Source organism: Aythya ferina (assembly GCF_964211825.1).
Source record: "Aythya ferina genome assembly, chromosome: 5".
Taxonomy (NCBI): Eukaryota; Metazoa; Chordata; class Aves; order Anseriformes; family Anatidae; genus Aythya; species Aythya ferina.
Window position 1 is genome coordinate 43,040,560 of NC_140301.1, and position 12,585 is coordinate 43,053,144.

Consider the following 12,585-nt stretch of genomic DNA (forward strand, 5'->3'; position numbering starts at 1 on the left):
CACCCCTAAATCAACTCACCATTAATTCGGCCTTTTGATAGCTGCTGAAATTGCCTTCCAAGGTACGTTTTGAGAGGGGATTTTTCTGTCGTTTTCTACCTACTCCTCGTTTCCCCTGGTGCTCTAACATCGCTGTTTTGAGGAACCTGTGGGACTGGATGGCAAGATTTATAGACTAGAATATGTGACAGATTACACTGTAGATAATACTTGTGCGATCAAAGATACCAGTTGTGTTTATGATGGTGGTTTGCCAGGTCCTTCGGGAAGTACAATTCCTATTTTTTGCACTAAAGAATTACTTCTGCTCTTGTAAGCCAGAGGAAATACAGAGAATCACAGCGAGGCCCTTTGTGCAGGAGAATGACTTAACAGTTGTTGAATATACCATTTTTTTTATTAGAAACAGGGTTTCATTCTCTGATTTCCCTGAACATTTCTTTATCTTTCTGGGCTGCCACTTGGCCGCCCGCCTTCCAGAGCAGAATCGCTTAGGTTGTGAAGTGCTGAGTGCAGGCCTCACGTTGCAGCAACCTGGAGGGCACAGGGACCGGGGAGAGCTCCTGCTCGTCTCCTTTTCTGCAAGGTAAGGCTGGACTGGCAGCACAAGGATTCCTGCTGCTTATTCTGTAGCCTAGCCAGCCATCTTCTGCCTGCTGCAACAGGAACAGCTGCTGTACAGCCAGGGTTTTCACACTCCTGCTGCTGCTTAACAATACAGTGTGCTATGCAGAAGCTTGAAGAAGTGTTCAGGGCCCCTTCGCTTAGCCCTCCTCCCTGCCTTTACATGACCTGCATATGTATATATGAAGATCCCTGCATTAAGCACGTAAAGGGCTCAGGGCCTTGTAAACCATTAAGAGTGGGAGATGTGTCTAAGGATGTGGTTTATGCTTTGCTGCTGAGTTTGAAGTGTCATTCCATGCCAAAGCTGCAGTCCAAGGCTTGCCTGAAGTGCGCTTTACTTTTCCTTATTTGCAGCCATACGTATCTGATGAAACCAAATAGGACAAATGTTTCTTGGTGCTGTGGAGACTGGGGGAACACAAAGCTTTTGTCTGTGGATTTAGGCTTGGCTACTGCTGTTTGATGTAGGTGCTATCAAAAAAAAAAAAAAAAAAGGGAATTTGTACCCCTAGTCCTACAAGTGCAGAGGTCTAGAAAGACTTGCTACAAACAAAGCTTTCAGACAGTGATGATAACAAGGAGATGATTTGGGGTATGTGTATGTCATGAAGTAGGTTTAGCAAGAAGCAGAGCTGTTAAAGTTGAAATTATCAGATTGAAGTGGTGTTTGGTGAATTAAGAACATGTACTAGAGACAATGAGTCAAAAGGGATCACTGTTATTTGGAGTGCAGCTTCTGAATCCCAGGGGTGATGTTTTCTACTTGATTTTTATTTACATTTAACTTAACATTGGAGCGTCTCTCTTTGGAGAGTTCACTGGAAGATCTTTGGTTTGGTTCTAAAATGTTCTTATGTCTGGGGACACTGCGGATACCTTATTGCCTCCAGGTCTGCAAGCACTGACACAGACACAGCTCTTGAGGGGTGATACCTCTGGAAGGCCAAGTGAGTGGCTTCTAACCATGAACTTTGTTGTCCTTTGCTGCCAGAAGCCTTCAGTTGGTATTTCCTTTGTCATGTGTAAAAACTGAGCTGGCACCTGAAGGCTTGATCCCAAGACCTGCGAAGTCAGTGCCCAGCTCTCAGAGGCATCAGTGTTGTAGGATCAGGGCACAAAGTAGCAATTCCTTGCCTTACTGGAGGTGCGTCCTGACATTTTCTGCTACAGGACAAAATGGGGGCATTCTGAATCTCGTTCTCAGTTGCTGAATAAAAGAAGCAGGATTGTCTGTTTTGTATTCATCTCATGCTTATTGAAATCAGTATTGCAGGCTTGTAGTTTGGAGAAGTAACACGGTGGTTCCTTTTAATAATGGAAAACATCTATCTGAATCCATTGGTCAGATTTTATTTAACAAACATTTTTCTCCCTCCACCCTTCTCCTTGTTTTGTTGTCACAGATGGCACCAGGCTAAAGATAAAGAAGAAATGGTAAGTTACTGAGTAGTCAGCCTGGGGCAGGTTAGGGAATTAAAATGTGCGTGAAAAGAATGTTACTCCGACACTTTCCAAATTGTTGAAATAACAGGATTTATTGGGCTGAATATATCTACGCTGGTGCTTTGTATAAATAGCAGTGTTGGAGAGGGGTGGGTGGCTGCTTGTGTATTCCCATATTTTGTTCATTAACTCATTATAGCTTAACGGGGCTTTTGTTCTAATGCTGGTTGTGGTATTTTGATCTGAAATATGGGGGGAAAATGGGCAAGCACAAACGCTCGGAGAATGTATCCTTCCCAATACCACCGTAGCAGGATGAGTTAGAGGGTTTGCAGCCTCTTTCACAGTTTATGACATGATTTGTTAAAGGAACAAGAATTTCTTACTCGCTGTCTGATAGATAGGCCAGATAAATGAGATAAATAATCGCTCGTTGTTTCCTGCTCTTTGAATGACATTTCTCTATTGTCTTAAAGCCTCCGCGGAGTGATCTCAACACAGTGGGCTTTGTTGAAACAAAAGCACTTGTGCCCCATGTCACAGTGAGCACGACAGGGGCAATGCTGATGTGATAGCACCGCAAGTGTTTACAGTGGAGCCAGAGGGCCAAATGCTAGATTCTCAGCATCAGAGGATCAGGGCATTTACAACCCTCTGCTTTTCTGTCCTGGAAGAACAGCCGGTTTCACAGGAACATCAGTTTTTGTGCCTTGTCATTTCACCAATTGCATCATGCAGGCAGATTTCAAATGCCTTAAGAGTAACCATAGTAACTGCAGAGCATTTAAATTAGCTGAAGGAAAAGGAATTCCCTCCCTTGTAAAAACCCTTCAGTCAAGCAGGCTTCAAAGGTGCAGTGAGATTCAGATCCCCCTCTGCTGCACAGTGGCGTCGCTCCCTGGGTTTCAGCGAGGTTACGGGGCTCTGCAGGTTGCTCTGTGTGCAGACGTACCTGCAGAGCGGATCCACCCATCCACCCACGGGCATAGCTGTCGCAGGAGCTCTGACTGCGTATGCAAGGATGGAGCCGTCTCCATGTGTGCCTGCCTGTCTGCTCGGCCAGGCATGCATGCGCTCATGCGTTTGCTGCTCTGCTCCTGGAAAGCGTCATATGGTTATCTGACACAGGGCTACGACTCCTCTCGCATTCTTAGGCGAGCTGGGTCAAAGCCTTGGACAGGGTTTCTGTGCTCAGTTGGGGAAGAATTGTGATTCTGCTCTTAAAAGTGTGGAGTGAGAGCAGTTGTGCACTTGAGCAGGCCCTCTTCCAAGTGCAACGTAATACACTTGGCTGTTGTGCAATATCCCAATGCCCCATCCGTGCGAGAATGCCTGAAAGAAATCAGGTTTGAGCCTTACTTTTCTTGTTTATAGTGAGAAAACCCAAATTGCCCTTTCGCTCTTTACCTAAGCTTATCCTTACCTCTAGCTCTTGAGTTTTACCTGTTCCCTTTATTCTGCAAGCTGAAAACCGGGGTGCTGTGTTGTTATGGAGGCCTGGGGAGTTTTATTGAGAAGATCTGTCTAGCAGTTACTTTGCTGATTCATTGAATAATTCTACCAGATTCATCTGTGTGTTAATTTCAATGAACCATGGTGCTGGTGCTTCCAAATGGCACAAATTCTTATAGCTACTTCTGTGGGGCTCCCTTCATCTTTACAACTGGTCTTGCTCCTGTTATAAAGCGACAGTGTAAATGCATTTAATTGATCATCTAGCTTTTCTGAAAAACACAAGGGCTAAGCTAGGTACAACCAAAGGAAGCAGTTGTTTGTACTTGCTTCACTGAATGTCCTAATGAAGCAGCTCTGTACTGACTGGAGATTTTGGTGTCTGTCCTAGTTGCTAAGACAATTAAAGTGTTCTAGTAGATGAAATGGTTGTCTTGTTTGGCATAGCAGTGAGAATTAAAAACTAGGCTAACTTTTGAGTCTATTTATAGATTTAATAATAAAAAATATCTTTAATCATCTTTCATTCAAGGCCAATAATTTAAATCTTGGTGATTAGTTGTTATACTTATGAAAAAACAATTCACTAACAAATTGACTGATTAAGAAACAGAGTTAAGTACTGGCCATTAGAAACTTATCAGTTGGCCTTTACAGCGTTAGCGTTTTCTGTTCTTTGGAGGCATAAAGCAGTGTCTTGTGCTCCCAGCTTGCTATAGTACCCATACCAGTAATACAGGTGTTCTGATTCTTTGTTGGGCTAACCCCAAGACAAGCTAGATGTTGACTGAAGTGTGATTAGTCTCTTCCCTTTGAAATTGGCCACCACAAAAACAGTATGAATTTTGTTTTGTATTATTTTTTGCCCAAATTATTTTAAGGGAAGATTCTCCTAGCCCCTTCCAGAATCATACTTGCAAGTATTTTCCTGCCTGTGCTCCTCTGGTTGAGCAGCCCTCACCATGGATCGCTTTCCTAGAGGACTGCCATCAGCCCATAGCATGTTCTTGCAGCCATGGGATTTCTGTGGGCTCTTTAACTTGAGCACAGCTGCAGAGATCAATAGGCTCTGTGGTGAAGTGTGCTGAACAGGCATGTTTTGCAGTCATCGCCCTAAGAAGGAGGGTGAAAAGCTCCCTGACCTTGTGGAGACAAAAGGGAGGGAAGGTGACATTTATACCTCCTGGCAAGGAAGTGGGAATGAAAAGGCAAGGTAACATATCTTCCAGGCATCTTGATCAACAGTTACAGGAGCTCTGAATTTGGGCCTTATTTTCCTGTGTTAAATATTGTCATTTTTCTAGCTGTGGAGAGCGCTTTTTCCACCCCCTACACCCCTTTGAAAAGTTGGCTCAGTTTGTGATCAGCTTCTTTTAGGCACTTTGTTGTCACTATGAAAAATGATGATACATGGAACAACTTATTTTATTTACTAATTTGGACAAAAAGTCTGTAGTTTCAAATATTCAACTGTGAAAGATTACCTTCCCTTAGGTTAACGGCAATACTATCTAAAACCCGTCAGACTCAGTGGACTGAATTAGCTTTTATAGGAAAAGTGAAGTACCACATCTGAGCAGGGGTACAGCCTCCACGGAATCTACAAAGCCTGATCCACAGCCATAGGTCTTTGGAGCAGGCAAAGACAAGCTAACCAAGTGCTCCTTGGCAGTGGCTGGAGTCTCAGGTTAGTCATAGCTCAGGCTACTGTATAAGCAGGGAAGGTTTTAGGGGTTAGAAGGATGATGTTGTTCTGAGAAGTGGAGAGAAACATTTCCTCTGCTGTAGTTCGTGAGGGTAGCTCATAGGACCGTAGTAGTTTGAGAGCTGAGGTTCAACACAGCAGAACTTGAACGCATCTCATCTCCTCCTTCTGCAGTGTGACTTATGCTTCTGACTAGTAACTGCAACCAATTGCTGCTTCTCTGGGCTACTGGAGGCTGGCCAGTTGTGAAGCCAAAACATTAGATGAAGAACTCCTTGAAAAGGAACATATTTATAGAGTGGGTAGCAATACAGATATATCATGCACATTTTGATAGAGAAATAAAAACACACATTTACACTTCCAATCCCTGATTTTACAGCGATGATTTACAACCCTATTAACACTTGGCAATCCAAGGTCTGGAGAATAATATCAAACCATCTGCTTATGCCCCTGTAGGGCTGCTTGTAGCTGTGATGTTGTGTTTCAAATACATCATTGCAACTCAAATGCTGGAAATCTTGTTGCATATCTTGGATTTTTTCTTTTGCCTGCAGAGTGGTGGCAGATGTGCAAGGTACACTTTTTTTTTCCTGTAATTGGGTATGCTGTAAATAGTTGAAATTCCACAATCTGCAAAATTTTTGGCTTTTCTTCCTACATAGCCTGAAAAAAATAGGGAAGGGGCCTTCAAGGAGAATCTAGTATGCACTAGAAACAATATAAAATGTCTGCTTTTTAGGGAAGAGAAATACCATTTCCATCAAATAGTTTTCAGGCAGTGCTGTCATGCTAATTCTTCTCTTGATAACATATTCCTCTCTCTTTGGCATTGTGCTTTGATACTGTACAATCTAATTGGGGACTTAACTGACTTTAGGCTAAATTCTTTACTATGGATAGTGTGCATACTGCTGCACAGCAGATAGAGCACAGACGTGCCCCTCCACTAAAAGTCTCTTTTTCTTTCTTTCTTCTCCGGTAACTCTAAGGACTGTTCAGTGAGAATCTTCAGAAAAGAACATGGCAAAGAATGTTGGTCACGTGCAGGAAGTTATCACGCTTCCACCAACTGATGAGAGGTGTTACCTTTAGGATTAAACTTTTTCCCATGCTTGGACTCTACCAAGGAGCATGGTATTGTGGGGCAAAAACCCTGAGAAACAACCTCAAGAAACCCTGTGTAATTTCCCAGGGAAGGCGCAGTCAATAAGCAGTACTGCAGTTCCCAGCTGGAGAACGCCAGCAGCATGACTTTCCGCATGGAAGCTGGCACTGGTGGTGCCTTCTGGTTTAAGCTGCGTGCCATTATAAGCTGCATGTCATTACTCCTTTTGGTCCTGAGCTGTCGGGAGTAGGTTAGATGGGAATAAGGCTCAGGAGGGAACTGGGGTCAGCAGTGCTATGTGGGCACGTGATATAAACCCTGTTTTCTGGTCATCAGTGTGATACACCATGTAATCCAGCTGCTTTTAATTATTCATTACGTTGGGAAGGCTTACAGTAACAGACCGAAAAGACAGCATCTCAGCGCATAGATCGTGAAGCCATTTTGAACTGCAGAGTGTGCAGGAATTTGCTCTTCGTTTTGCCTACTTAGGTTTCTCCACTTAATGAAGATGTGGTCTGTGATGTCCCAAATGTATCTTATGTGCTACTGTCATTACTCATTCATAACCAACTGTATAAACGAATACCTGGTAAGGAGAATATTCCTTGAAGGACTGTGGACAAGAACAGAAAATTTCTTCTGGGATGATTCTTGTTATGCCTTATGTGTGCAGAAGAGTACTTTAGAAGTAGTTCTCTTAGAAGAGCAGAGAGAAGTGCGGTGGCAATAACTGGATCTGTTTCACTTCGATGATTTTTAAGAAATGCGTTTTAGTTTTAGGGCTAGTTTCCAATGTATAGCGTACTATTTATACCTCTAAGCCTGGAATATGCTTTTCCTGTTTGTCAATTGTATGTACAATGCAGGAAGACTTGTCACGTTCACACATTTTATGTGGCAGGAAGATCTGAATTCAATTGGCTTCTGTTTCAGATATAGTTACTACATTCATGTCACAAATGCAGGGCATTTAGAAGAATTACACCTCCAGAGTTTCACTTATGCAGTATCACAACATGCAGATACTCGGTAAGGAAAATGAGGATATTGATGAGGGGAGGCCATGCAGAGACTTGGAATAGACCCTCAGGAGGCCCTGCAACAGCAACAAGGACAGCCAGCCCATCTTCCCAAGCTTACTTCTGAAAAGGGGTGGGATGGAGAAACCATTTAGGATTTCAGCTGCCTGTGTGGAATTGGTCCCGGTGGGATGGCTTGTCCCGTGGGTAAGCACTATCTTCCTGCAGAGCTGTTCTGTGGCCCTGTGGGGTCTGTCATTCCAGTGGGGAGCTGGAGAAGAAGCAAGCATTTAGATGCAGCTCAGGATCTTTCCCCTCATCTGTGTGCTTCCTTAGCGCACAGGGCAGCATGCTGACCATAATCCTGTATTAATGATATTGCCAACTATTCCCCACAGGAGCAGACAGCGATGTCACAGCTAGAAGATTATGACCTCTTAGGAGAACTGGTAGGAGAGAAAAGGCAGGATTAAGGGCAGGTAGATGGGGACTGAGAAAATTCTTTATTAAAGCATAAGTCTTTATCTAAATTTTATTGGCTCTGTGACAGAAGAGTTGATAACAAGCTCAGAGGAGAAGCTCATAGAAAAATAGCTTTTATTTTTGCAAATCTGGTCATGGAATCTGTATATGTGCCTATTGATCTCTTGCCTGTCCCCCACCCAAAGCAAGTTCATCCCTCCAGGCTTTCTTCTGTATTTCTTCTGTTTTCTTCCGTGGATTCAAGGGGCTCCTTGCTTTGTTTATTCTGTTTGTAAACAAATGCTCTTTCTGAGGGTCAGGGGGTGAGGAGCACATATGAACCACCTGCATGCAGCCCACATTTGGGTAGGGCATTAGTGATCCACAAGCTTTCTTTATATAAACTCAGTGCTTCTAATTAACTAGACATCACAACAGCTACATTGAGGTAGGTTACTGTTTGCTGGGGAAATGCTGTCTATGTAATATAGCATTGTGAGAGTAGAGATGTAGTTTTTATATAGCTTTATATTTGTGTGCATGTCTGCATGCATCTCCCTTTAAAATCCATTATTATTTCCAGTCCAGTAGTTTAATCTGATCAATACTTCCTCAAATGTTGCAGGTCAGGAAAGGTATATTGTACGTGTCACTCTCCGGAAATTAAATCTGATCTCACTGCATCTGTGACATATCTGCAGGACCCCTCTGAATAACTCTGCTTCTTTGCTAGTGTAATTGAAAGAAGGATTTGACTACCTCTGGGATTTTTTAAGCTCCTGAGGGAGTAAGGTACCAATTCTCATTGAAGGGCAATGGCCATAGGGTGCTTAATTTCCGTAAACTGATTTAAAAATCTTAGCGAGTGTGAATATTAACATTTGAGTAGGAACTAAGGTTGGCTTTGTAATCCCTGGTAAAAGGGATTTGATTCAAAACTTACAGAAGGGAAAAAGAAATTGAATAATACGCTTTAATGATTAAAAAGAAGCGGTAAAGTTCTGTGGACCTCATTGGAGCTACAGTGGTTTCTACCCTCAGTCAGTTGGCTTAGTAAGTTTAGTTTTAAAGTATGTCCCCCAACAGAGGCTCTTCAGAAATTAGAGAAGATTGAGATGAGAGGAAATACAAAGGGAAAAGGGAAAAAGTGTTATGTTGATATTGAGACATCAGAATTGCCTCCCATGCTCTTGGCTGGAGGAATTAGAAACACAAGAAAGCTTTGAAAAACTTTACAATGTGCCACCTGAGGTCCCAAAGGCAGGTCTCTAGAAGTGTCTGTTCTGTCTGTCTTACGGTTTGTTTTCTCTTGGTGAATTCTCATGCAGGGACACAGCACTGGTTTGGGATTGCCAACCATTATAGAACCAGTTCAGCTGGCCCGTGTGGCTGTCAGTGTCAGGGTGATTTCAGACATGTCAGAGAGTGCCCTGAGCTCCTGTTGTGTCACCAGCGATGGCCATGTAGAGTGACTCTCAGGATGAATGCAATACTTATTTATGGGAGCGTTGACTTAGCAACACACTAACCACTGTAACTGTTTAATTCTATTAACTGTATTTCCTCTTTTCATTTTCTTCCTCGTGTTTCTTTTTGTTTCTTGCTGACTGGTTTCAAATTATTGGTGTTTTCTGTGAATGTTTATTAGAATTTGTCTTTTTATACTCTTGCTGCATATGCTTTATACACATACATTAGGCTGTGGAATTGTTTGGGAATGGGTGCTCATCGACAAAGGCAATGTAAATTCATATTCAGCAGCAGCTTTTAGCGGAGATATGTTCACACAAAAAAAGCAAGGAAAAGGAGTCCTTGTGTCTGATTCACTCATGCCTAACAAAACAAAATAAATCACATCCTAGATCTCAAATGTCAAATCACAGGAAACAAAAGTAACAACAAATACCACTGAATAGGCAATGAGCTTGTAAAAATTACAGTATGCAAACAGGAGCTGTGAACTTCGTGAAATGTCTTAGCTGTTCCTAATTGTTTGCAAGAGGCTAGTGCTGCGTGCCCCATGGATTAGGGGGGGCTTAAGGAGGCTCTGCTCTCCCTGGATGTCTGTTATCTCATGCAGGCAGCTCTCTGCCTGCTTTATGTACCTGCATGGAACTTACCCACTGTAATGGTGCAACAACCTTGAAAAGGCTGCTAGTGGAATAGGGGAGAAATGTCGATGTGACAGTAGCAAGGAGCAAAAGGGAAAGCAAACCTGAAACTGAGGACCAAGAACTAAGCAAGAGGGAGGGGATGGGTACGCCTTTCTCCTGGCAGTCTGCTCATGTTATGGGTGACAGCACGATGATCTCCATCGCTTTACATATTCCCTTATTACGGTTCATCTGCAGAACTGTAGGGGCAGCAGTGGGAGACCCTGCATTGCTCCCGTCCTGTCAGTAATCAGTGGGTTTGAACTGTGAGCATTTTCTATCTATTTCTGTATATTTATCTTCCTAAACCACTAAATGACTTGGAAATAAACCTATTTTGACTTCTTCAAGCTGTGAGTGCTGAACAGGTTAAAAAGGGAAACAAGCTAAAAGCTCTGTTTCCTTTGCCTGAAAATCCACTGATGCAGGATGAAATTAAAGGCTATAAATAGCTCCTGTCCCTTCAGCTTCATCATGCAAGCTTCGGCTGTGCGCAAGGATTAGAAGAAGACAGAATGGATTTCTGTGTGGCGTCAACAAAAGTCAAGGATTATGCCCACTGTGCACATTGTATTGTTCATTTCTCATGGGCCCTCGCAGGGAAATTAAATCCTTTCTGATGCTCAAGGTGTAGGGAGCAGAGGCGGCTTTGAGCAGGACACGTGCATTGCAAAGCAATTTTACACAGTAGCACTTAGCTTCCCGTGGGTCTGCACCATCAAGCTCTGGCTTCGTTGTTGCGCAGGCAGACGACCCAGCACAGATCATAGCAGCAGGGGCTGGGGCTTTCCAGGCTTGGAGCCGAAGCTAACATCAATGCAGTTAATTTCTGCTGAATACGTTTTGAAAATGAAGTGGATGTTTGTGCCTCGTGTCACCGCTCCTTCACTCTGCTCCTTTCTCTCATGCAAATCTTGTGTTGCATGAGCACTGTGCTGCAGTGACTAGTGTCTGGTGACATAAGGTTTTCAGAGCTAACTGCAGATAGAGCCTTGTGGTATGTGTAAGGCTCCAGAAGAGAGGATGCCATTTCTTTCCTTAAAATAGCAGTCAAGGTTGCCACGACCTTAGTGTGGAAAGTTATTGCATCTTTCCTTTCTCTTCTCCACTCCCCCCCCCCATTGTGTGTGTAATTAGAAAACATTCCTTTCAAGGAGGATTATAATAAACTTTATTACTAAAAATAAAGAAAAAGCGTGCTCCACAGCATTTGTCCAAAAGGTAGACAAATAAGATCTAGATGAGGCTTGACAGTGCAAAGCACCTTGCAGAATTGGATCCACAGCTGCATATGTATTTAGAGCTGTATAATTACAAGCACTATTAATATCTCTGCTTTATATACAGTAACTGCAGTGGAAAGAAGGGCAAGAGAGGAGTAACTTTGGACTGCAACCCTACTACTGCATGAATAACAGCTGATATCTTCTCTGGACATTAAAAAAATAGTGGTGGTAATTGCTACTACCAGATAACAAGCTTTTGTCTACATATTATTTGTTCATTATCACAAATATATACCTTGGGACTGCTAGGTCTTCAACTTTGTTGAGGCAACTTAGGGATATGGTTAGCTTAGGGATATGGTTTAGTGGGGACTGCTAGCGTTAGGTCAGAGGTTGGACTCGATGATATTGAGGTCTCTTCCAACCTAGAAATTCTGTGATTCTGTAACACCATAGGTCTTCCGCTAACGTGTCTGCAAGTCAGTGTTAGGGCAGCACTAAAACCTGTCCTGGTACTGAAGCCTTTGCAGTAGCCTCCATAGGAAAAGAAATGGCTGAGGATACAGAACTTGCAGTAGCTATAGAAAGTCATCAAAGCCTTTTTTTTTATATCTAATAAAGCATTTTTGCAGTCAAACGTTATGGATACATCTAGTATTATGGTGTACATGTTTAATTGCCAGTTCCAACAGACAAGAGCAACAAAGATTTGTCCCTTTTCCTGACCTTGTAGTCCTGTTGGCCCCCACCTGCTGATTTGATGGAAGTCCTGTTCCTTTCCTACTTGCAGCACTGAGGAGAACAGTCCCAATCCTCTGGGAATTCAGAAGGTAAAAGGAAAAGTCACGTGCTTTCTTATACATTGAAGCCTAAACAGGTTTATGCTGGCCGTTAGACTGTGAACCTACCAGTTTTGCAGAAATATCTTTCTTTTGAAGATATTAGCACAGCGTAGTGTTAGGACTTCTTTCTGTGAGATTGTGGATGCCAGTCTGATTAAGAGAGGACTTGCTGACTGGTAGATCTCAAGGTCATCCAGGCAATTCCACAACACTACTTTTTTTTATAGTCACATCCATTATCACCACATCCATTGTAGCCATCCAGCTATAAGTGCCTATCAGCAATTGCTTTTAAAGCATTAGGATAAAGAACAAATAAGAACACAAGGAATGGCGAATTAAGCTTGTGTTTCTTTAGGACTGCAAGCAGAGCAGGCTGCTGCCTCAAGTTATCTCTGCCTTGAATTAGCAATGGGAAAAGTTCATCTACTGCTTTGTTCATTTGTTCATGTTTAATGTCATAAGAGAGCATGAAGACAAAAAGCCTCAGTTTGGACTCCTCAGTCACCATGAAGAGGTTGGAAAGGCTGCTGGATGCAGTC

General features: G+C 42.9%; 1 protein-coding gene across 3 annotated transcripts in view; it reads left to right on the plus strand.

Annotated features, from left to right (window-relative positions):
- The window catches only part of BRSK2 (BR serine/threonine kinase 2), a 300,200-nt gene that overhangs the window by 60,097 nt on the left and 227,518 nt on the right, over window positions 1–12,585 (plus strand). The window lies entirely within an intron of this gene.